The sequence below is a fragment of the Hippichthys cyanospilos genome, chromosome 2 (genome assembly GCF_059441005.1).
Source record: "Hippichthys cyanospilos isolate Australia breed blue-spotted pipefish chromosome 2, RoL_Hcya_1.0, whole genome shotgun sequence".
In the NCBI taxonomy this organism is placed as follows: domain Eukaryota; kingdom Metazoa; phylum Chordata; class Actinopteri; order Syngnathiformes; family Syngnathidae; genus Hippichthys; species Hippichthys cyanospilos.
In genome coordinates, this window is record NC_142370.1 from 20,699,060 (window position 1) to 20,721,713 (window position 22,654).

Below are 22,654 nucleotides of genomic sequence, written 5' to 3' on the forward strand. Positions count from 1 at the left end.
CTAGTGGGACACTTACAGCCGAATGTTGAATCTTGAAGAAGTGGCTGGAGGTATTCACAGTGATAAAGCTGCCAGTCTGATATCCTGCAAATGAGGGACAGTGTGAGTTCAAACAAGCATATTCATGTCAGACTAAACAGAGAACTTTTAGATTGAAAAGGTGCATCAATTACACAAATTCAAAGGTTAAAAAAAAGAAAAACAAAACTTAATTTGCTACACCTTTTCTGGTAACATTAACAAATTCACTCAGGTAAAATAGATTTCCCACTTTTATAGGGGCAGTGAATGACATATACGACAGTAAAAATGGATCGTTGACGTCTATAGCCGTCAATGGCAGTGATTGGGTTAGATCAGCTGTTTTTTCCCAACTCAACTAGTTTCATTCTAATTTCTCACTCTTTTATTATGCTGCCAAAAGTGCAATTAACAGCCCCAGAGTCCTTTATAACCTTACTGTCAAAATAAATAATTGTTGACATTAACTTTCACCCAAGCTTTTCTGAATTAAAAACCAACAAGGAATAGCACCTTTTGAATAGAAGAACCTTCACACAACAAAAATAATTAGTACCAGCAGCGAAATATTGATAGGTGTGTTACTCTCTCAAAAATAAAGCCATGAATTACAAAGATATGGGGGCAGTCAATCTCGACTGCTATCAATTAAAGTGTTGCTCACCAGTCAATTGATTTCATGTTAATGCAATTTTAAAGACGACAGTGGAACTCACATATTGACTATGTGCCATTCAAGAATGTCCATGTTCGCTGAATTTTACTCAACATGAAAAAAAAAATGTAATTACACTCAATTTGCCGGCAGATGAGCAAAAAATTAAACTGATTTTGTTAGATGACCTATTTTCTAAAGTTGCTGTATAAAATTTACATAGGGATACCTCTATAAATGTGGTTAAAAAAAAAATTGACCACTAAAAATCTAAAAATGTCATTCGCTGGTTGGGGAGAACAACAGGTCAACAGTGTTCCCAAAATTATGCATGGACAGTGTTAAGAACGTTAGTTCAACACCAAAGGAACATAAAAAGGATGTACTGTATCAAGGTAATTCAGCTTTTTGGAGTTTTTAACCATGTTACAATGCTAATTACTCAAGCTAAACACCCCCAGAGTGTTGTTTTTTCTTTTCTGACCCATCTTTGAAAATTCCTGCTTGTTGCTACGCTCTCATCACCAACCCAGCCTAATCAGAGAAAACTACTGGGCGCCGCTGGATGATATGGCTATTCGAGGATCGCCCTCGTCCTGTTGCTACACGGCCGCCGTCCCAACAGCACATACTTAACTTATGCCTGCCTACCTTATCCGAGCAGCAGTGCCACTTTCAATTTCATTTTTGCACCAGAGTTGGGAGAAGAAAAGTTGCCCTTAGTAGGCCAAGTAAACAACAACTTTTCATTAATACGTTTTACTGTAGTAAATGTCAAATTGGCAAAAATGTTTATTCCAAATTCAAGAGTTTTATTGTCATATGCATGGTAATACCACACAATAAAATTCTTATTCTGCTCACTTCCCCAAGCAGACTACATTCCATAATCGAGCAGATAAAAAAGTAGGCAATAAAACAAAAACAAAACAGTAATAAAGTAATAAGGGCAGTAATAATTAACCATTAATAAATGAATAGACTTACATTCCGAGCATATTATTGAGTAACTGGAGTGGAAGAAACTGTATAGATATGAGGATGAAAGTGCAAAATATCATGCAGTGCAAAATGTAGTGTTTGGCTGCAAGAAATGTATGAGTTTGATCTTCCGAAAGCTGAAATTCTCCACAAGAGATGGTAGGAATTCATTTTAAGGAGCAAACGGCCAAACAGACGGGTGTTTGTGATCGTCATTTCACAAAGGTAGAATGGGGAACATTCATCAGTAGTACAGTAGATTTTACATAAAATACAAAATTAAAGCTGGTGCAGTTCCCACAATTGCACCTGATCGAGAGGCCATAGTTGTAAATACAGCGTAGTATTAGTATAAATGCACTGACGTTAGTTTTGTTGTATGTAAACTGCCAATCTGCATTTGATGAATAACACATTCATTTGGTATAACGACTGCTAGATGGCACAGCTGGTCGGTGTGTTGTGAAGACTTTGCAAACTTTATCTGTTAGACATGGCTTCTAAAATTGCTAGTGGCGGTAAAGGAAAAAGTAAGAGGATGATGACAATAGAAACCAAGCAGGAGATAATAAAAAAAATACGAAGGAGGCGCACGCATAGTTAACCTTGCTAGTGAGTATGGCCGTAACCGCTCCACAATCGGTACAATTCTCAAGAACAAGGAAGCTATTAAAGCAAGCAAGTCTTCTAAGGGCATGACTTTTCTTGCCAGGGGACGGACCGCGGTCAACAACAAAATAGAGAGGCTTCTTCTATTATGGATTAAAGTGAAGGAAATCGCCGGTGATATGTTCTTGTTTGACAAAAGTTTTCGTTTAAGAAAAAAAAAATAAAAAATTCTGCGGGTTGGTCTCTGCTCCCCTCCGCCTCCACCCACCACCCAGCTCATCACGTCGCCCCAAAGGTAAATGTCATTTTTCCTTTGTATATTTATGTTATTTAATTTAACTGTACAGTAGATTATGTTACTCAGTTTTAATATGTGCATAAAGTCGTGATGTTTTTACCTAAGGTTTTTGCATGCGTTGCACGCATTCACTAATTAACATTGGTTTGGATTGCTCGTCATACGAGCAATTCGAGTTACGAGCATAGCCGCTGAACGGATTAAGTTCGCAACGCGGGGGCCCACTGTATTTTTAAGAACTTAAATTGCCAATGTGCCAAAGGTAAGATTTTATCACATAAACAGTATGCATATTTTTAACAGTGTAAAGTTTAGAATTCCATGGGCCCTTTAAAGCATTTTTTTTCTCAGTATAAGTTTTGTTCATCTTCAAATATAGCTCACTGGACCACTATATTATATGCATTATCTTTTAAGATGCTAAAACATAATGTCAAAGTGCCCATACAGTGATCTTAAATGTGATTTCTTCTAACTGCTTGCTGCTAGAGGAGGAAATAATGTTTTATGATGAGCCAATTCAACTGCTTCTCTGCAGAACCTTGGCCCTTTTTTTCATGTTGGTAAACCGTCAATTTCATGACTCACTGGGCTTAATTGCTTTATTGTAATTGTCACTTGAAAAACATCCAAGGAGGTAGATAAGTATGTTCAATTTGTGCATGCCAAGAGAAGGAATCAGATTGCATTATTGAAAGCTGTCAAATACCTGGAAAATGTTTATCTGTTATATCGGTAGTGGGTTTTTGTTGTTGTTTTTGTCTGATACCATAGATCAACACAGGCAGTGTTGGGCAAGTTACTTCAAAATTGTAATGCATATTTATTACGTATTACTGCCATTTCAAAGTAATGACTTACATTGCAATATTAGTGCATTTGAAATGTAATGCATTACACTACTACTTTTGCATTAATTTTATATTACTCTCACCACCATAACTGGAAATATGGATTTTCCATTTTAAATGTAGCGCATAACGCTCATTACACATCCAGTGGAAAGTTGGCTTAAGTGTAAAACCTGTTCAAATCATTTCATCTGTATTGTAGTGTAAACCTTTAGAGAAAAAAAGAAAAGATACGAAATCTTCTTTTTGTAATTTCATCCCTTTATTACTTAACTTCACATCTTAGTGATGCATTGTTAAAGCTGTAAGACACCACTTTCAAGCTAAACATGCATTGTGTTAATCTCATTTGTAACAGGTACAATATTACTATTTTTTGTGTGTAATATTATACACTTCAGCATAAAGTCATGCTACATGTTACAGTAATTACATTACTTTTGGGAGTAATCACATTACTTTTATATTTCTACAAAACACTGATTACAGGCAAACGAAATGCAAAAAGTCCAAAAAGGATGAAAAAAATAGCCAACCCGAGGAAAAGCTGTTAAAAGAAAGGTGGAATGTATGACTGACAAAACAAATAAAACGAATTATAACACCATGAAGACATTCTAAACCAAGCATTGAGTATAAAAGGAAACATGAAATGGAAGGTCCGCAATGAGGCTGACATTCTAAACCTAGCAACGAGCGTAAAAGGAAACACCAAATGGACTCTCCGAAATGAGGCTCTCGTGTAAGAGAGACGGAACAGCAAGAGATGGAGCCAAATGAGCTTCTGCAAGAATTTCAGCTGCATGATAACTTCACTGTGATCACCGGAGGTTGTGGAAGAAAAACTACTGTACACTACAATCTATTTATAGAGAATTAGTGAGATAGAGAGCAGCATTCGGGAGCACTATTGTTTGATATTGCAGCATCATCTCAGATAGTGGACACGAAAAGTAATAGTCTGTGAGGCGAACAAACGGTAATAATCTTCAGAGGATCCTGCTGAGGCTGGAAGAAACATTTCTAAAAATACTAAACATAGTCATGGATTTTTTTTTATGGCTTGATAGTAGCTAAAACCAATGTATAGACTCAAGCCATGTGTGGCTTCTACCCATGATACACGCGCACTACTACGGAAAAATACTGCGAAAATGTCAGCAGGATTCGTTTGCATCCAACTGAGCGTCAGCTGTGATAGCAGTTTAAATGCTCCTTCCGCACTCTGACAATGAGAAGCTGTTTTTTTAATTGAAATGTCAACTAAAAAAACAAACAAACAAGTATTTACAAACAATGTTTTTCTTAAACGCCCGTCTTGTACAAAATGACAGGTTATATTTCTCATGTCTAATGTTCTTGTAAACCTACTTTACAAAGTTTAAAAGAAAAATCCCGTTAATCTCCTACCACCTGCTGACGAAAAATATAAGGTCAAAAACAAGTCTTGCAAGATTTTAAATTGACTTCATGAAAGGGGTGACAAACTCTGATTTGCTGATTCTCAGATAAAAATGGAATTGGAAGATGGTGAACAGAATTGGATCGTTTCCCTACCTATTTGCCACGCCAAAGGACGCGGCAATTTACTAGGGGAAAACAAATGAAATTTAATGAGGGCTCTCCATTGCCATTACATGTCCTTGTATTGAACCACTCAAAATGAGCACTGCCGAGCTAAAGCACAAGGTCAGGAAAAGTACAATTCCTTCACATATGAAATCATTGTTGATTCCTTATCATTATCATCATTATCAAAGTGAGTTAGTTGAGAAGATATCATGTCATTTTCCTTTAATCTACTACAAGATCGTATGGTAAATCATGTGTGAATGTTTAGCACAAATCATTATTTCAAGTTAATAAAATAAGGAGAGGAGGAAAAAAAAAAACTCAATTATGTAGAGCAGGAGTGCCCCAAGATCTGCATTTCTAGTTCAATCATTTTCTTGTTGTTTTGTTTTGGTTTTGTTTAGGTGAAGGGAGGGCTTTTCTTGCAATGGCAAACCCTCAACGTTTACTTTAATTCTCCAAATATAAGACGCACAACGTGTCTAAGACACAAACTTAATTTGGGGGTCAAATTTTGGCATTTTATGTTAGCATGTATAAGACATACCAACACTTTGGCAACAATGTAATAACTATCGCATAACAGAATAAATCGTGTCTTTTGTAAACGTTTTATGTTTTTTTGGTGTGATATACGTCAGTTATATATTTGTTGTGCGTTCAAATTTCCTAAATTGTGAGTAATCGGTGAACACCTCGCCAGTGTAATTGAAAGCGCTAGAAGCAGTTGATTTTCCTTCCTTCCTTCCTGTTTTTCCGCGAGTTCGTTTTACCCTAAATACCCGAAATTGCGCAGCATCCGTGTTTCAAGTTGATGATTGTGACAGCAATTAATAAACGAGTCAAAAGGAATAGCTTTCGGTGTTCTCTAACAGGAGCACTCGACTTCTTATTGCCACTCTTCATTGAATCAGCTGGAGACATCATAACTTTTACATGATCCTCTCGGTTTTAGTAATATTCATATGTGTGAACAAATACAGTATATGCTTGCTTGTACAGATGTAGTATGAGAATGCAATGTGCAATTTTATAAAGCATTAATTTGTAGTGGTCCAGGTATTACTTCCTGTCAATATCGGCATTTGCACTTAGCTCATAGCTCGGCGGTCTGCGCCGGTTTTTTGTTTGCATGTCACACGATGTAATGCGATCTCCCAATACTGCATTTGCAATCGACCGATCGACTGCAATAATGATGAGAAAATGTTAATATCGCTTACTTTTAGAATATGGGTTTACCACTACAGGTGTTCCTAACACACTTAGCCCCCATGCTGCGTAATACGTGGTAACAGACACAAAAATGAGGTAATGAAGCTATCAAAACTGCCATTAAAGCAATAAGGAGCATAGCTCCATTTTCAACATCCTATCTTTGTGACGCAGGATTTTCTGCAATGACAACAAATCCAGGACATATATTACAGGTTGGGTTAGCACAAATGTCACAATAATTGTTACCTTAGAGTGGTGCATTATTTTGTTTTTGTTTCAGGCACTTTGATGCACTTGGTTATTCTTTTCAGTTTTAGACTAAGCTGTAACTCATACAAACAATAGAAAAAAATCATTAGAAGTTGTTGAAATTTGACTTATATTGCATTTTTCTTTTGTTAATGTTAAAAAAGGATACAGGTTTAGGCATACTTATACATTTTTTAAAGATACTATTCTTATTTATATTCAGCTCAACGTGTTTGCAATGGTACTACCCATTATTTCAGTAACACAGTTACCATGTTAAGTAAAAAACGAAAATATTTGAGCTTTGAAAAATTACTTGAATGGTACCATTTTACTTGGCTAATATCGAGGTTTATAGTGTAGAAACGTTCCTGGAATGAGTCTAGGCAGAGTCACCATGAAGCGCATTTCTAAGGCTGGCCAAAGCTGAACAAATACAAAGTTAAAGAACCAATCAGTGAATTGTGGCCGTGGCACAAGTAAAGTTTGGTAAATGTGTGGAAGCCCAGTAGGAAACGAGCGATGAAGGCAGAGTAAATTCAACAAGTGACTGGGTAGTGGACCATTAAAACACACAGCACACGACTTCCACCTTAACGTTGATACGATGAATGGAATGGAAGATTTTATCCAAACTGTTAGGCTTCCAGATTTTATCCAAACTGTTAGGCCTCCAGATTTTATCCAAACTGTTAGGCTTCCAGTTTATACCCGAGTGCAACGCCTTGACGCGGCCAAATTGGCAGCTGAGAAAGAGTTTGCAGTCCCCAAAAAGGAGGGTTCCTGGTGGCCTGATGGTGATTTCCACCACCTTAACAATGTCACTGCACATGACTACGGACCCCCAGCACACACTCAACCACAGCAAGATGCTGGTATACCAGGGCCAGTCGACCTTCGGGAACCCGGTGGTCCCGGCCAGCACCCCGCCGTGTCCATCAGGTGCCCTCTTGCGCTCTATCCAGTCCCTCAGGCTCAAGCCGACCATCAACAGTCTGGTCCAGGCGCTGGTGAGAGCGGTTGGTGCAGTCCAGCTCCAGAGACCCGGGCCGTCGACCGGTAACATCTGGTGCCCTCATCCGCCGATGGATGTCCGGCCTCAACAGCAGGCCACAATCCAACACCATCCAGCTGTCCCTCGATTTCACCATACATGCAACGTACTGGTACACATGGAGTCGGGTCAGCTGATGGTGGCGCCGCAGCAGGGTCTGGCCCAGGTGCAGGCCAGGACAAAGCAGAGCCCTCCGTCCCTCAGAAACCCGCTGCATCTGCCACCATCCAGGTCAGTGCTGCCACTCCGCCGGCACCTCAAATCATCCTTCTGGCAACGGCATCTCACGTGGTTTTTCCGCTGAGTCTCTGGCCCCTACTCCTGCCCCCCTGTCCGACAAGTTTCATCTACACCACCCATGGATGGACCTTGTACTCGGGGTGTCAGTAAAAGTAAAACACCCATGGTGTTTCCATTCTGACTTTCTGACAATGTTGTGGTTTTTGTATGCATGCGAATAGTAAAGACATACTAGAACAGCAACGTGTGGTTTCTTCTTCTGCCACAAGGGAACTAAAAACAAATAAATTGACGAGACGATGAGGAAGACCTGAAGAAGACACAAGTGGCTGAGGACATTGACTGGAAGACACAAGGGACTACCAGGTAGAAACAAAAGATCTAATGACTAGGACAAGCAAATGAACCAAAGAAATGAGACATAACATAAAACAAAACCAAATACTGTATAAATCTAAACAAAAACACTGATCATTAACAACTACAAATCCAACAATTCCAACAAGAACTGTGCGAATATAGTATCATTGGCAGGCATTGCTTTTTTTTTTTTTATTTTAGCTATTGCAAAATGATTTCCACATTCAACAGAGGCAACAAATTCATGATCTTTTGAAGGCGGTTCAAAGAAGGAGAGCTTTTTCGTTTCAGGAAGTGCCTTCATCTACACAGTAAACATTTGGACTGCCTTGCATTAAGTTTCATGTAGCAGACGTGTGTCGCTTCTCAAATGAACCTTTGGAGTCCCCATGTTTCGAATGACAGGCCCTCTTCATTCTTCACCAAGATTACTGTTCTCAGCCAGCACTTGAATTACTTTAGCCCCTCAGGACCCTCTGTTGTCTCTTTCTCTTTCTCTGGTTCAGTGTGCGTGTTTGTCTCTATGACACGTGGCTCTCCGTGACAGTTTTTCCCACTCAGACACCGAGATTCTTGTTGGGGGGTAAAGGAGAGACCACAGGAGACTAGTGGGGGTTTTGTTGAGTTGAGTCAGGTGCTGTGCATCCTCTGCAGCATTACATACAGTATGAGCAAGAGGAAATGTGCACGTGAGGGAGTGGGTGATTTCCAAATGGGAGGGATGTGGCCTAAATTTAATCTCTCTATTGTGACGACGACGGGCTGGGAGGGGGGCTGAAATCTCACTAGCAGTGCTGCAATGCAGGGGTTTAACTTAGAGACAGGAGGCAGGCGAATACGTTTAAGAAGGAGCCCGTTGATAAAGCACACACTTTACAAAAATGGACATGCACATGCCCTTTGTTTTTCGATGGCTTTTGAAAATAATTGTCGAGTTGACAGCAATCTCATGTACAAAAAGGCCTGCTGGAGATGCAGTCGAATTAGAGCAGTGCACATATTTAGAGAATTTTCAAACAAAACTGAACAGAGGCACGGAAGTGAGAAATATCAAGCTAAGTTGTATTGTTGCCTTTGCAGCGGACAGGGAAGAGTGTGCATTGTACACTCCCCCAGTGTCGTGCAAGAGCTAAAGAGCAAAATGCTAGTTGCCAACATGACAGATTGTTGACTGTGGGAGTCTTTAACAGTCAGCACAAACCAGCAATTGATGACACTTCTTTCACACGCTGATACACACGCGACTGACAAGTGATAAACAGTCTAAAAGAGCACGTGTCTGACTTTTGCAAACAGTACAGTGGCGATGGTTATGTAGAGAGCCACAAGAGCAATCTCCTATTTATTCTGCATACATTGATAGTGATTATTGTCATCTTATTTAAGAACTATCCCAGACCAGGTCAAATACTAACGGGATGGTAAATATGGTGTAAAATGTATTTTCATTGCATGCCTACTGTTCAAATTCAACAAGTCCATTCATCTTGGAGCAAAACACAAACGGTTACACTTCTGCGAAACAATGATTTCTATTCAGTCCTACACACTCTTTATTTATATATCATTTATTCTAGTTATTGTTCATATTATTAATGAACACAAATGGGAGCAGCACTCCCAATTTCACTGTGCACCTGTGTACAATAACAATAAAGGCAATGTTACGGTGGCCATGACGTGCAAAGAACAAAAAACAAACACAAAACTAATATACCTTGCAAGGGAAAAACACACGTAAAACGCACATGAAAACATAAGAGCATGCAAGACACTGTTGCCGTTATCAGAATCGCGGCTCTGTCAGATTATTTCCCAGGAACTAAATTAAGCACTATATTAAGGAATTTTACGATAGTACCTTGGAAACTACCATCCCCAAGTGGTGTTTTGGGTTAAATATCTGCCTTTGAACATCGCTTCCCTGGTTTTGGGTCCCTCTGACAAAACCTTTATTTTTCTGTTCTTGCAGACAGTCAACAGAGCATTTAGGCTCAAACTTATTGATGAACAGAACAGTTAGGACACAGAAGAAAGTCTGCTCACTATTCCTCTACTATCGAAGACAATGAGTAGTTGAGAAGTAGCCACATAGTTTCACGTATTTATTGATGAACAGAACAGTTAGAGGCCCCATTTGTTCTGTTCATCAATAACAGGCGTTAGAGTAGTAACACACAGACAGTCAACTCCCGCCCCAAATTAAAATGTTTTTCGCTCATTAAGGTGTACTTGGCTGAAAAAACTCGGGGTATATGAGAGCGGCCAAAGTGGGCTTCTTCTGCAGGGTGTCCGAGCTCTCCTTAAGCGATAGGGTGAGAAGCTTAGGAGCTCAGAGTTGAAGGTTGCTCCTCCACATTGAGAAGAGCCAGCTGAGGTGGCTCGGGCATTTGGTCAGAATGCCTTCCTGGTTAGGTGTTTTGGGCATGTCCCGCTGGCGGGAGGTTCAGGGGACAACCCAGGACACGCTGGAGAGACAATGTCTCGGCTGGGCTTGGAACGCTGGGGGATTCCCCCGGAGGAGATGGACAAAGTGGCTGGGGAGAGGGAAGCATGAGCCTCTCTGCTCGATTCGATGCCCCTGCAAATCAACTCCGGATCAGCGGTACATCCTAAGTCACAGCTGTCTAACGCCTGTCCTGGAGCGCCGGTATCCTGCGTGTTTTTAAAACCTTCTCTCTCAAACACACCTGATTGAAATGATCATTTTCAAGCTCCTGTAGACTTTGCTGATAGACTAGTCATTTGAATCAGGTGGGGGAGAAAATCGTTGGGGGGAGAAAATTTGAAAACTTGCAGGATACCGGCCATCAAGGACTGGAGTCTGACACCTATGTCCTAGGTGGATCGATACATCAGTGAAAAAAGGTTAAAAACCACTGACAAGTACTTGTCGATATTCTTGGCCAGACCAATTAGACAAGGACGAATGTAAGACAATGTATCGGTGTTATATCAAAATATAAATCAAATAACAATCCGAAGAAAAACAAAAGGGATCTCGCAGCGGTGGCTGCACGGGCCCTGTTTAAGTGAATCATTTTGAGTATTGTAGCTGTTATGACTCAAATTGACCACCAGATGTCACAAGTGTGGCTGTTTTATAAGGCTTGTGGCTTTGACTTTTTTTTCCCCACAAATCAATATGGCAAAGACCTGAAAAGCTTCACAATGAATCATCAACTCATCTCTGATTCAACACAAGTCTCCAGTAATAGCACTATTTGTTAACTATGTATGGGGTGCATTCAAAACACAGTCGGAGTTCAGACTTAAACAGAAGAAAAGTCCATCAATCCATTAAACGTTAATAACGGCAAATGTCTAAATAATGTGTGCTTCCTAACAATCAATTAAAGCTTACATATCAAGAAGAAATTGCTTTTGATAGTCGCTTAATTACAAGAAACAGTCACTACAGTATGTTTGTGATACTTGATCAAATACTGTCCTGGGCTTTTATCTTCCATTTTAGCGGTTGATAGTGGTCAGTGAATCAGAATGAAGAATAGGACTTTGTTGAATATAATGTGTATAACATTTTCCACAAAAACTGAAGCACATCAAAATCAGTCCTCTTTAAGGTTGAAGTTTTATTTCATTTTCATCAATCGTTTACAGGCCTATGTGCGATGTTACGGTCCGTTCGCCAAGTCAATCAGCTGTTAGGGGGATTTTTTCGGGGTTTTGGTTTTCAGCCTAGTGTTTCTTATTTTGGCACATCTACTGTATGAAGCTACACTGAAGCTTTTGCCCACTGTAAAGCCATCTAAAATGACAAGTGTTAAAAGTGAAACTTTGAATTGCAGGTTTACATGGCAGAGCGGCAGCTTGGATGGAATTTGTATGAAAGTGCCACTTAAAAGATCCAAAGTTAATGTTATTGTTGCAACTGTGAGTATGACTTTGAATCATTTACTGGTATTTAACATTCGCTAGTCGCGAGGGCCGTTTTTTGGGCTCTGCGGTCGAATGCATTGTAGGACAAGCGTCCGACAAGCCGCAAGTGACGAGCAGCGTCTACACATGGGGATTGTTCGACCTTGACATTGTCAGGGAAATCCATCACGAGGGCCAAACTTGGAAAAGCACGGTGCCAAATTGAGGCTGACAGCTCACCTCTCATGATGAGCTATACTTGCGCCACATTAAAAACTGACGCTTGTTGCTGCATAATTATGTCAGTCTCAGTGCTTTAATGGCTTTCTGTCTCTCACACTGCATGAGCCACAAGATGCCGGATTTAATTACAAATACTTGTGGCTTTAATACGTTGTTTCATTCCCACCATGATACTAACATGCCTTGTAGGTGACAACTAGTCATTCTACGACAAAAAAGGAGTGGTTACATTTGAAAGAGAAACATATATCAGAACCTTACGGATGAAGAGAGATATTATCCGTTGCTGAGAGATCTGACCCGCACCGTTGCAATATTTAACTCATATCTTCTGTACAGTAGACAGAGGTGCATTTTCAATTAAGCTCTCATTAAGTCCTAAATTAGGCAATGGCCTCTGAAGCATACCAACACAGGGAGAGACAGAAGGGTAACTTAATGCAATTTAATGCATACATTCCTTCCCTGATTTAAAATCAAACTCTTGCATACTGGTGTCGCTATCCAGTGATTTACTATGTCAGCTAAAAGTGATTCAGTTACCTTTTAAATATGACAACGTGTAGCAGATAGTTCTAGTGTGTTGCCCGTCCAGTCCTGCAGATGTAATGCTGCGCGCAAGAAACAAGGCAATATTTCTGTGATAAATGGTAGACTGTGCTTTAAGAATGCTTCCAGAGCCACAGTCCCACACCCAAGTGTGTTATCACTTGCCCTCGCGTAGCCTCGGAATCTGAGCGCCGCATCACGGATCAATGGAGCGGAGCAAAGAGAAGACAAGAGCAATCAATGCATTTCGGTAAAACAATAGTGTTTCTGCACAACATACAACACAGCAAAATACTGCTGTCTTTTATTAATGACACACGCTAAATCTTCCTTAGTCCTGGTTTTCAGCCTGTGAGATTTAATTATCATTATCAACAGTTCTACCCCAAAATGAAATTATATTTCATTGCGGTGTCGCATTACATTGAATGGTGTACATTCAATGTAATGTGAGCAATTTCAGAGAAAAAGTTAAAGATGATTATTGTCATAGACAGCCTAATCAACACCACCTAAATTCATTTACAGTTGCTAGAACGATGTAGCTAGGTTCATCATTAAACTCCGAATAAGATCAATTAGGAGATCAGCTGTAAATAGAAGCCCTTCTAATGAATGCCACCTGGACAACATAGGTAATAAATTCAAGGTGATGATTGTCTCATTTTAGTTTTTAGTAGCTTGGATTTTATATATAAACATATAGTACTAATTACACACGAGTTCACTGGTGAGACTAAACCAAGAGGTCCCATTAATATAACCAGGAAGAAATTTAAAAAAAAAACATGAATTGTTTTTTGGATAGTCAACAAGAATAAGGAGTGTGTGTTACGCTCACAGCACCTCAATTCTGGCCAAATTAACGCTGCAGGAGCCATTGTCTTGCAAAATATTGGCTTGCTATCGCGCTGACAAAAACAACTGTACCAGTCAATGGTGTTGTTCATCTGTTGGCGCTTAAGTTTTTCATTTAGCAGAAGAACAAAACAAAACAAGTAACAAAATGTTCTCATCATTTTGAAACCCACTGATCAATACTTTATCATCATCCCTGCAGATGAAAGCTAACGTCTTAACATTTATCAATTACATAGTCTTGACAAAACAGGACCTTTATAGCATTAATGACATGATGTGAAATTCTCCGCAATCAACTCAAGGATTCTCAGTTATTCAGGAGGAGAAGGGCTGCCAAAGAGAAGTACACCCCTGGCAATGCAGCAGTAAATCACTGGATCGAGCACCATCTGCTGCTTGTCAGAACATTGGAGCATTGATCTTTAAGCCTATGTTGAGTCTGTCTGTGAATCGGGGCTCAAGGGTAGATGAAATGCTGGTGAAGAAAATGTGCATACACTCTATCGCGCCACCGCCGACCTCAGACGAGACATATCTCTGGGTTATAAGTTTATAGTTAATGGCAAACATATGAACTTTCCTGAGAAAGTTGTCGGAAAACAATGTCCAAAACAACCTTTTTCAGGTCTCAACTTTTGTTTCTCAGCAGCCAAAACGTTCACATTGAAATTGAAGTACATGAAAGTAAGCCATATTGGTAGTAGATGATGCACAGCTATGGATCTATTTTAATCCGACAAGCGAGCTAGCGAATCCCTTTGGAGTTGCTACTGAATGACCCAAAATCCCTTGTCTTAAATGTCATCTCATGAACGAGTTACTGTACATAAATTGACAAAGCGAGCAATTAAAAGTTGAATAAGCAGATATCGAACAGAAACCAGGCAGATTTATATCGGGGGCAACACCGTGCCAACTCAGCCGGTCATTATGCATCTTGTAAAAACATGCTCTTCCTCACTTTGTTAAAGATCATCATGCCATCCAAACATTGGCCAATAATCCAAATGTACCGTATTGCCCTGTGCACAAGTCGACCTTGGATATTAGTCAACCCCCCTCCCTTTTTTTAACTTCAATTTGGGTGAATTTTACAAATCATGAGTATCAGTCTACACCTGACTTTAGTGGTTAAACGTATTAAGGCTGTCCAATTAAAACACATGCTGTGTGTTATTAAAATGACAAAATTATGGTACTTATAGACACAATTCTTCATCATATATTGGATAACACATCGTTGCAGCAAGGGGGGGATCAGGCATGTGCGAGGCTATGTGCCCGTGCTTAGATGCAAATGCTTGAATTAATGTTGCTACAATAAAATGATTTGAAATTTGAATGCTTTATTTTTTGACACAGTTGAATGTGAATTCATCCAGAGGCCCTCAAAGTCGTCATCACTCTCTAACACACCAAATGTCTCCTCCCATCTAAATCCCGGACGTCCTCCCTGCTCGTCATTTGCTCAAACATCCTCATTACTCTTCCATGGGTTGTCATCTTTGGACCCGTCCAGTTTCTTTTAAATGGAGGTCTTCGGAGATGATTCGGAGATTTGTCAATCATCTTACCTGGGACGTTCTTTACCCAATGTGTGTGTGTATATATATATATATATATATATATATATATATATATATATATATATATATATATATATATATATATATATATATATATATATACACACACACATACATATATATATATATATATATATATATATATATACACATATATTTGACTCATTATGAAAAAGAAATGACGGCTTGACTGTCTCCTTCAGCCCGTGGACGTGTGCTTGGAGCCGGCATGGATGTCGGCAGGAGAAGGGGAGAAACAGCGGACGGAAATCTTCCACACTGTGATCAGAACAACTGCTTGCTTGCATGAAAAGGATAGTGGGTAAGATTTAGGCCGTTTTTCACTACGGACAACAGGGGGTGCTGCATTTACCATTGACCATAGCTATAACAAACATGGCTGCCTCCGGAGGAATGCCACTCTCCATGTAATATAATTTCATGATAACTAGACCTATGAGTATTTTTAAAACATACTGTTGTTCTTTAAGAACACATTTGCAAGTTTTTGAAATTTACAAATATTTAATGTATTCCTTTTTAATGAAAATCTTACACACTGTCCCTTTAAGGCTAGATTTGCAATGAAACGCACATCATCTTTTCATCTTAAGGTTACCATATTTCATTCCTCAAATTTGATTTACATGTTATCCAAAATAAACAAGCATAGTGGAAATGTGTGCGTCCCAGACATATTGGTCACGTCAGGGGTCACTGGACTAGCTGCTAGCCAATCACAGAGCACACAAGGATGCTCAGAATCTCACCTAAAGACAATTCAGACAGTTCAGTATACCTGCCATGCATGTTTGTGAAATGTGGAAGAAAGCTGGAGTGCCCTGAGGAAATCCATGTGGGCACGGGAGAACTTGCAAACTTCACACAGGAAATCCAGGGCGGCCTGGAATTAAACCTAATAAAATATTACATATTGCTCATTTTTTTATTAATATACAACACATTGCTATGCTTCTATATAACACATGATTACGCAAAAGGCATTTTTTTTTTTTTTTTTTACTTTCTTACGAAGAGAGGGGACGGGCTTATATGATTATGAACATTATGAAGAGGATAATTATGATTAGGATAATACAGTACAAAGTGATAGCCAAGAAGGCACATGTACTAATAACTTGTAGGGTATTGTATAACACATCCAAAAACATATTATCATAGTCATATAAAGTGGGAGGCACGATGAAAGAGCGGTTAGCACATCCACCTCACAGTTCTGAGGTCTGCGCTCGATCCCGGCTCTGGCCTTCCTGTGTGAGGTTTGCATGTTCTCCCTGTGCCCGTGTGAATGGATAAAGATGGTAATAATCACAAATTTCATGTACAGTATTTAACCAGTTTTGAATCGACCACCACAACTTGATGAGTGTTGGTCAGATAGGACTCAAAACAGGAATATTGCTTGCTTGAGATTTTTATGTTACTCATTGTATTTTAAAAGCCAATTTGGACAAAGAATTTTCACGAAGGCGGAAAGTTGTCAGTGTGACGTTATGTTAGCCATCCTTCACTACAGAAAAACAGGTTTTTATTGAAACAATTGTTCAAATAAACTATGTCAAACCTAAGCATACCTGTATACATACATGATTGAACATACAAATGATTATCCCTTTTGTCATATGGTCATTTGTACTCATTGGTGTTCAAAGCTGAGCCTCCTCAAGACAAAATGCCCCGTATTTAATAATCCAACACCTTCTTTCTTAGGCTAAGGGCTGGCTGACGTTCTAACAATTACTGATAGAGCCCTCTATTCGGCTTTCGCATAATAGAACATCAGTTAGCTCAGATCTCCATGGTACCTTAGAGAAGATTTGATCCAACCGAACTAATGATCTGTGTCTGACAAAGTCTTAATAGCTTGCCCTTCATTATTTGCTCTCTGGGATGTTTGCAGCTGCAACAGCGGTATTACTGAAACTGCTGATGCATACGTCAACAAATAAGAGGTAGTCGTTACCTTATTGTTTGTCGGTTAGAACGTCAGGTCTCGATCAGTTAGTGAACATTTGGCAAGCTAATAGTCTGCTGGGTTTATTGTGTTTGTCTAAGTGTGCATCGGATAATTGGACTACAAGCATTGCACACGCCTACTGGTAGTAAAGAAAAATACATCAAAGTTCTTGTGTTGTTAAACGTAGAAGCTCAGGTGAACCCTTGATTCCTTAAAATAAACGCAATATTGCTGTGCACCATTGACGAAGAAACAAATTCCATACAGGGTTAGAATCCTGGAGCTCGGAACTGAAGGGCATGTCTGTAATCTACTTGTGCACTCTGCCGTCTGATATCAAATCAGTGATTCAAATGAGGATAACGCTAACATCACCAGACTTGGTTAAACTGAATTTTCCTTGCATTTATAATGACAACATACCCACTTGTATGCTTTGTCCGAATGATGGAGCCAATGATGCTTTTCTGTTACTTGTACTGTGTTTACCTCTTCCTACTAACACATCCAATCCCATCATTTTAAACATCATTTACCACTTGCTCCCTTTTCCCAAACACGTCACAATGAAAACCGCCGGAGCGACCGAAAATGTCATACAGTACATGTGTCAGCAGGCTTTCATCTTGGGTAATGTTGGAAAAAAGGCTTATGTAAGCCATGACTCACAGCAAACTGAAATAACGCAGAGCTATAAAGTCATTATTTTAATATTATGGTACATTGATTACAGTGCGAGCTACATTTTTGAACAGTGTGTTTTCCTTAATGTTTAAGGAAATGTGATGAATAAAATGTGATCTTTTTTTTTTAATTCAAACATCTAAGGTCTGTGCTTCTAAAAGCTCTCCCAAGGAAAGAGAAAACAATTTGTGTTGCACCCCCCTCCCACTCTAGTAACTATAAATCAGATCAATATCGAAATTTTTAATTATACTTAAAATTGTATCCTTTTTAACATTGACAAGAAACAAAAAATTAACTTTCAGATGTTTATACAGGTCATAGCTTATTCTGAATCTGCAAAAAAACTTTGCTTAACGTGCATCAAATGGTCTGTAATATAAAAAAATAAAAATCTGTATTCACATTACAAACGTTTGGGACCAACTGAACCGTTTGATGCTGAAAAAAAAGAATAAATAATAAATGTAAATTGTTCTGGAAGATTAACAGCAATATCTTGACAACAGAACAGTGTTGATAGTTTTTTTTTTAAGTTGTTGATAGCAATTGAAAAAGTTCAGAACTCTGCACAGAATTTGACAATTAGAGCCACAGATACAGTATGTAATAACGCTACACAGCACAAAAGCAAAGCCCGTTTCCCCATGCGCCCCCCCAACCATCACGTCACTATTTGAAAAGGACTGTACGTTAACCACGTGCAACCAATGTACAAGTCCAAATCAAATAAGGGTCAAACTGATTTCTTTCGTGTTCTGTATACATCGTATGCTATTCTTAATAACTGGACCCCGGAAACAAACCCGCAACTTTTGAAATGTGTGGTAGTCATGATAGCTAGTATGTCGCAGTCCCGCCCTAATCTCTTACCTCGTCTCATTTAACTTGATTGAAAAGAAAAAAAAAATCTTTTCAAAAAGAGCAGTAACAGAAGACTAAAGGATTAGTACCAACATTGAATATGTGAGACTGCTTATAATTTCCTCCACTTTGTCTGATGCCCAGCTAGAAAAAAAAGTCTCTGTTCATGATGCTTATCTTCCATTTCCTCCAATTTAAAGAAATAACGGCGCTTCAACATTTTGCCTTACTTTGTCTTCTCAACAAATGGATGTGACACAAACGTACTGGCATTCTGCCTGAACCTCATATGGTAATGATAAAGCCAAAAGGCGAGCAAGGCAGCATGTAAGCTTCTGATAAGCACCTCAAAAAAGCCTAATATGTCTTATAGTGGATTCCCGAGTCTTATCCTGAATTTTTTATTTTTGTTTAGTCAGATCTGCCCTACCTTGATTTGGTTCTTGTTTCAATAAATTGTAGTCAGGCAAGTCAAATTTATAACTCTATGTAAAATGAGGAAATATAGTATGGCTGTATAATAACTTCACGCCTGAAAACCTGTAATTACATATTCTGTATGTAACAAAATACTTAAAATACTTGCTATCATCTTGCGATCGTGGAAAAAAAAGGACTCAGGCCCACAATTTAAACATGTTTTAATCTGAAAGTTAATTAAAACAAATTTTACTTACAGAAAAAGGTTCAAGTGAGAAAAAAAAGAGCTAGTATCCGAAAAAATAAGCAAATGCCATTTGATCTATAAGAACGCAAAAGATATCACATCGATTCATCAGCTCATGATGAACAGTCTGTTTCTTTGTTTTTCTTTTTTTTTCTTTCATATCTTTCCGGCCTTCCACAATAAATACATTACTGTAAGAGCACTGATGTACTGTATGTCTATTTCTTTGTGTATCATGTGTCCTTTGCCTGCATTGCCTCTGAATATGCAAATGGTAAAGGAACAGCATTCCTGAGCACCTGCACCCACCGTCTCTCATCTTTTTCTTGTCAATGGCTGATACAGTACTAGCATTCACAGAGATTCACTAATGAAAAAGGAGACCATGCAGACATTTAAATTAAGGTCAAATAAAAGCCATATATCTCACGATGCGCATGGGTTCCCAGCAAACAACATTACAAAATACCTCCTGCATCTGGAGGTCGAGCCCACACTGTAGCAAGAAGTCATTTTCAGGGCTGCGTGTGAAATGTTCATGAAGAGCTTTTTTTTTTTCATGACGCATTTACTAAGAATTAAATTCAATGCATACCTTACAAATAAAAAAATGTGAGCACAAAACCAAGATACTGGCGGGCGGGCACATGGAGTTTTTCCAGTTGATCTCCCACTAATATACATGTACTCTAGACATACAGTACCATACCATTTCATTTCAAAGAAAAGAACTACCTCGAGACTCTGTTTAGGCTTTTCATTGTCACACTTGAATACTACCTCTATATATCCTGTATTCTGCTGAAACGATGCAAATTTACCCATTATTTACCCAACTTATCTGATCTTATGTGAAAAAATTTCGGACTATAAGACTATAAAACTTTTTCCTTTTGTTTTGAGCCCTGCGGCTTATAGTCCAGTGCGTCCTATCTGTGTGTGTGTGTGTGTGTGTGTTTTGTTTTTTGTGTTTTTTTTGCTAGCCACCAGCAAGCAAATTTGTGTATCTATTTGAGGTGTCAATTTATGAAACAACTATCAAATAGAACTGAAAAGCTGTGAATCAATGGCTGTGCTCAAAAACAGTTAAAACAATACAGTATATTATTTTTTAAAAAAAAGTCTCAATTTAATAAAAAAAAATGTATAAAATTGTGGGTAAATGTGTGATGTGCACAGTACACAGTATATGTGATTTTATTTATGTATTTAAGATTGTATATGAAATATGTAGAATGTGTTATCATGTTCACCAAAATAAACTATCAAACAAAGGGAGACAAAAAAGATGCTATTGAAGTATTGATTTTGATTTTGAACTGCTAATTACCTAAGATATCTATCCATCCATCCATTTTCTATAAATATGTTGAGCCTAAACATGCATGCATGTTCAGTCTGTTAAAGAGAGGATGTTGCTGACGGCAGACAATTACAAAAAAGTTAAATAACTGAAAAAAAAGATAAACTTCATATTCAATCTTTTTGCGTAAAGATCTGATGTAGGATATTGATCTGATATTCCCTGCGGCTTATACTCCAGCACGGCTTATCCGTGACTAAAATCAATTTTTGGCTCATATTTTGCTGCTGCGGCTTATATACCGGTGCGCCTTATAGTCCGGAAAATACGGTAATTGTTTTGGAAAAGCTGAGTTCAATTTTAGAGGGCACAGCCAAACTCAACTGCCACTGCCTTTATGGAATCGAGGCATAACTTAAATAAAATCCGTTAGACAAAGTGAAGTAGAAAATTCCAAGAACATATGTATGTATCATGCCACGATTCAAAGAAATTCCTGAAAAAATGGGAAAAAAAGTATCAATCTTGAAAAGGTTAGAGCGCAATGTCCAAGGCTACGGGGCTCCAGTCAACCACTGTATGAGCCATTATCCAAAAATGGAGAAAAGTGGGAATAGAGGCAAACCTTTCCAGATGTGGTTGACCAATTGAGTAGCCCAGATTACATGACGAGGATCAACATTTACGAGTAAATTGAGACTAGGTTATCATTTATTTCAGAATTTGTATGAGGAATTTTCTATTGTAAAAGGTGTGTGTTAGATATGTTAGAAAACCACCGGTCGAGTTTATGAATTCACATGCCGTAACCTCACACCTCTTGGGCCACTCTTATCACAACACAGCCATCAACAATGCTTGTTATCTGCTACTAGCAATATGAACATTTTGTTCACGGACAACAATTCCGCTGTTTTGGTGTTTCCTTTTTTGAAACTCTTGGCATTATTTTTCATGAAAGACAATTAAAAGATACTACGTCATTTCACAAAGAATTGAATGGCGAATTCAGGAAGCCAGATGAGTGGATTCCGATACAGATCCACTGATATCAGCAGGGAACCAGAATCTTTTATGAAACGGGGAGGTAAGCGCTAATGTCTAGCATAGTGCACCTCTATGTCTCGTCAAAACCAACAACCAAATTGCTTTCTTTCAAGCGCACCCGCAATGGAGGCGAGCAAAGCGAGTGTAAACATTTTGCAACGTCCGCTTGGATCCAGGACAATCCGTCAAACATTTTCACTGAAAACATCAAGTATTGGGTTTAAAAAAAAGAAGCATACCTTGTTAATAGCCAAAAATGCGAAAATGTTAATTTTTATATACATATGCAAACCATTATTTTGCCATCAAAAACACCTGTTTATTCTTTTTGTTCATGTTTTATAGAAGGGAATTATAGTTGAATGTTTCATATGAGCAATAGTGTATCTGATTTGTTTTAACTGTTTTTTTGAAGGTTACTTTTAACACTTTTTAAAGGTGATTAGGCAAATACTTAGTGTTGCTCACGGTCTGTATTCCACTAGAATGGATCTGCCTCTGCCCTGAGCAGATCTCGACAATCACCAATTGGTAATAAATGACAATTTGAAGTGCTGTTCACCTAATGATTTTGATCATTAATATGATAAGATCCCATATCAGACACTTACACAACAAAGTGGGTGAAGTATTTTTTGCTTCTGAAACAGTTGTGTCAATTCATGAGGCATCATAAAGCGAAATGTCACTATTTAGGTTGGAAGCATCATATCAAGAGAGGCTCTCTATAAGTCAAAAATTATTAATAGTAGTTGTCATTTGTGTGGCACCGTGGTGTTGCTACCCTCCCACTTTTTCCACCACCCAATAGGATTGCAGGCCCTGTCAAGATGGACAACAGGCCACAACTGGCGCCTGGGCCATAGCTTGGACACTAATTTTGTA

At 38.7% G+C, this 22,654-nt stretch overlaps 1 protein-coding gene across 4 annotated transcripts in view; it reads right to left on the bottom strand.

Annotated features, from left to right (window-relative positions):
* The window catches only part of LOC148427798 (synaptotagmin-2-like), a 79,291-nt gene that overhangs the window by 52,024 nt on the left and 4,613 nt on the right, over window positions 1-22,654 (bottom strand). For 2 of the 4 annotated variants that reach the window (XM_088408361.1, XM_088408365.1), the window contains exon 3: window positions 17-84. The exons of the other annotated variants lie outside the window; for them this stretch is intronic. The gene's annotated coding sequence lies outside the window, so the exon portion shown is untranslated. The remainder of the gene's footprint in view (window positions 1-16; window positions 85-22,654) is intronic. 4 annotated transcript variants of the gene reach the window in all.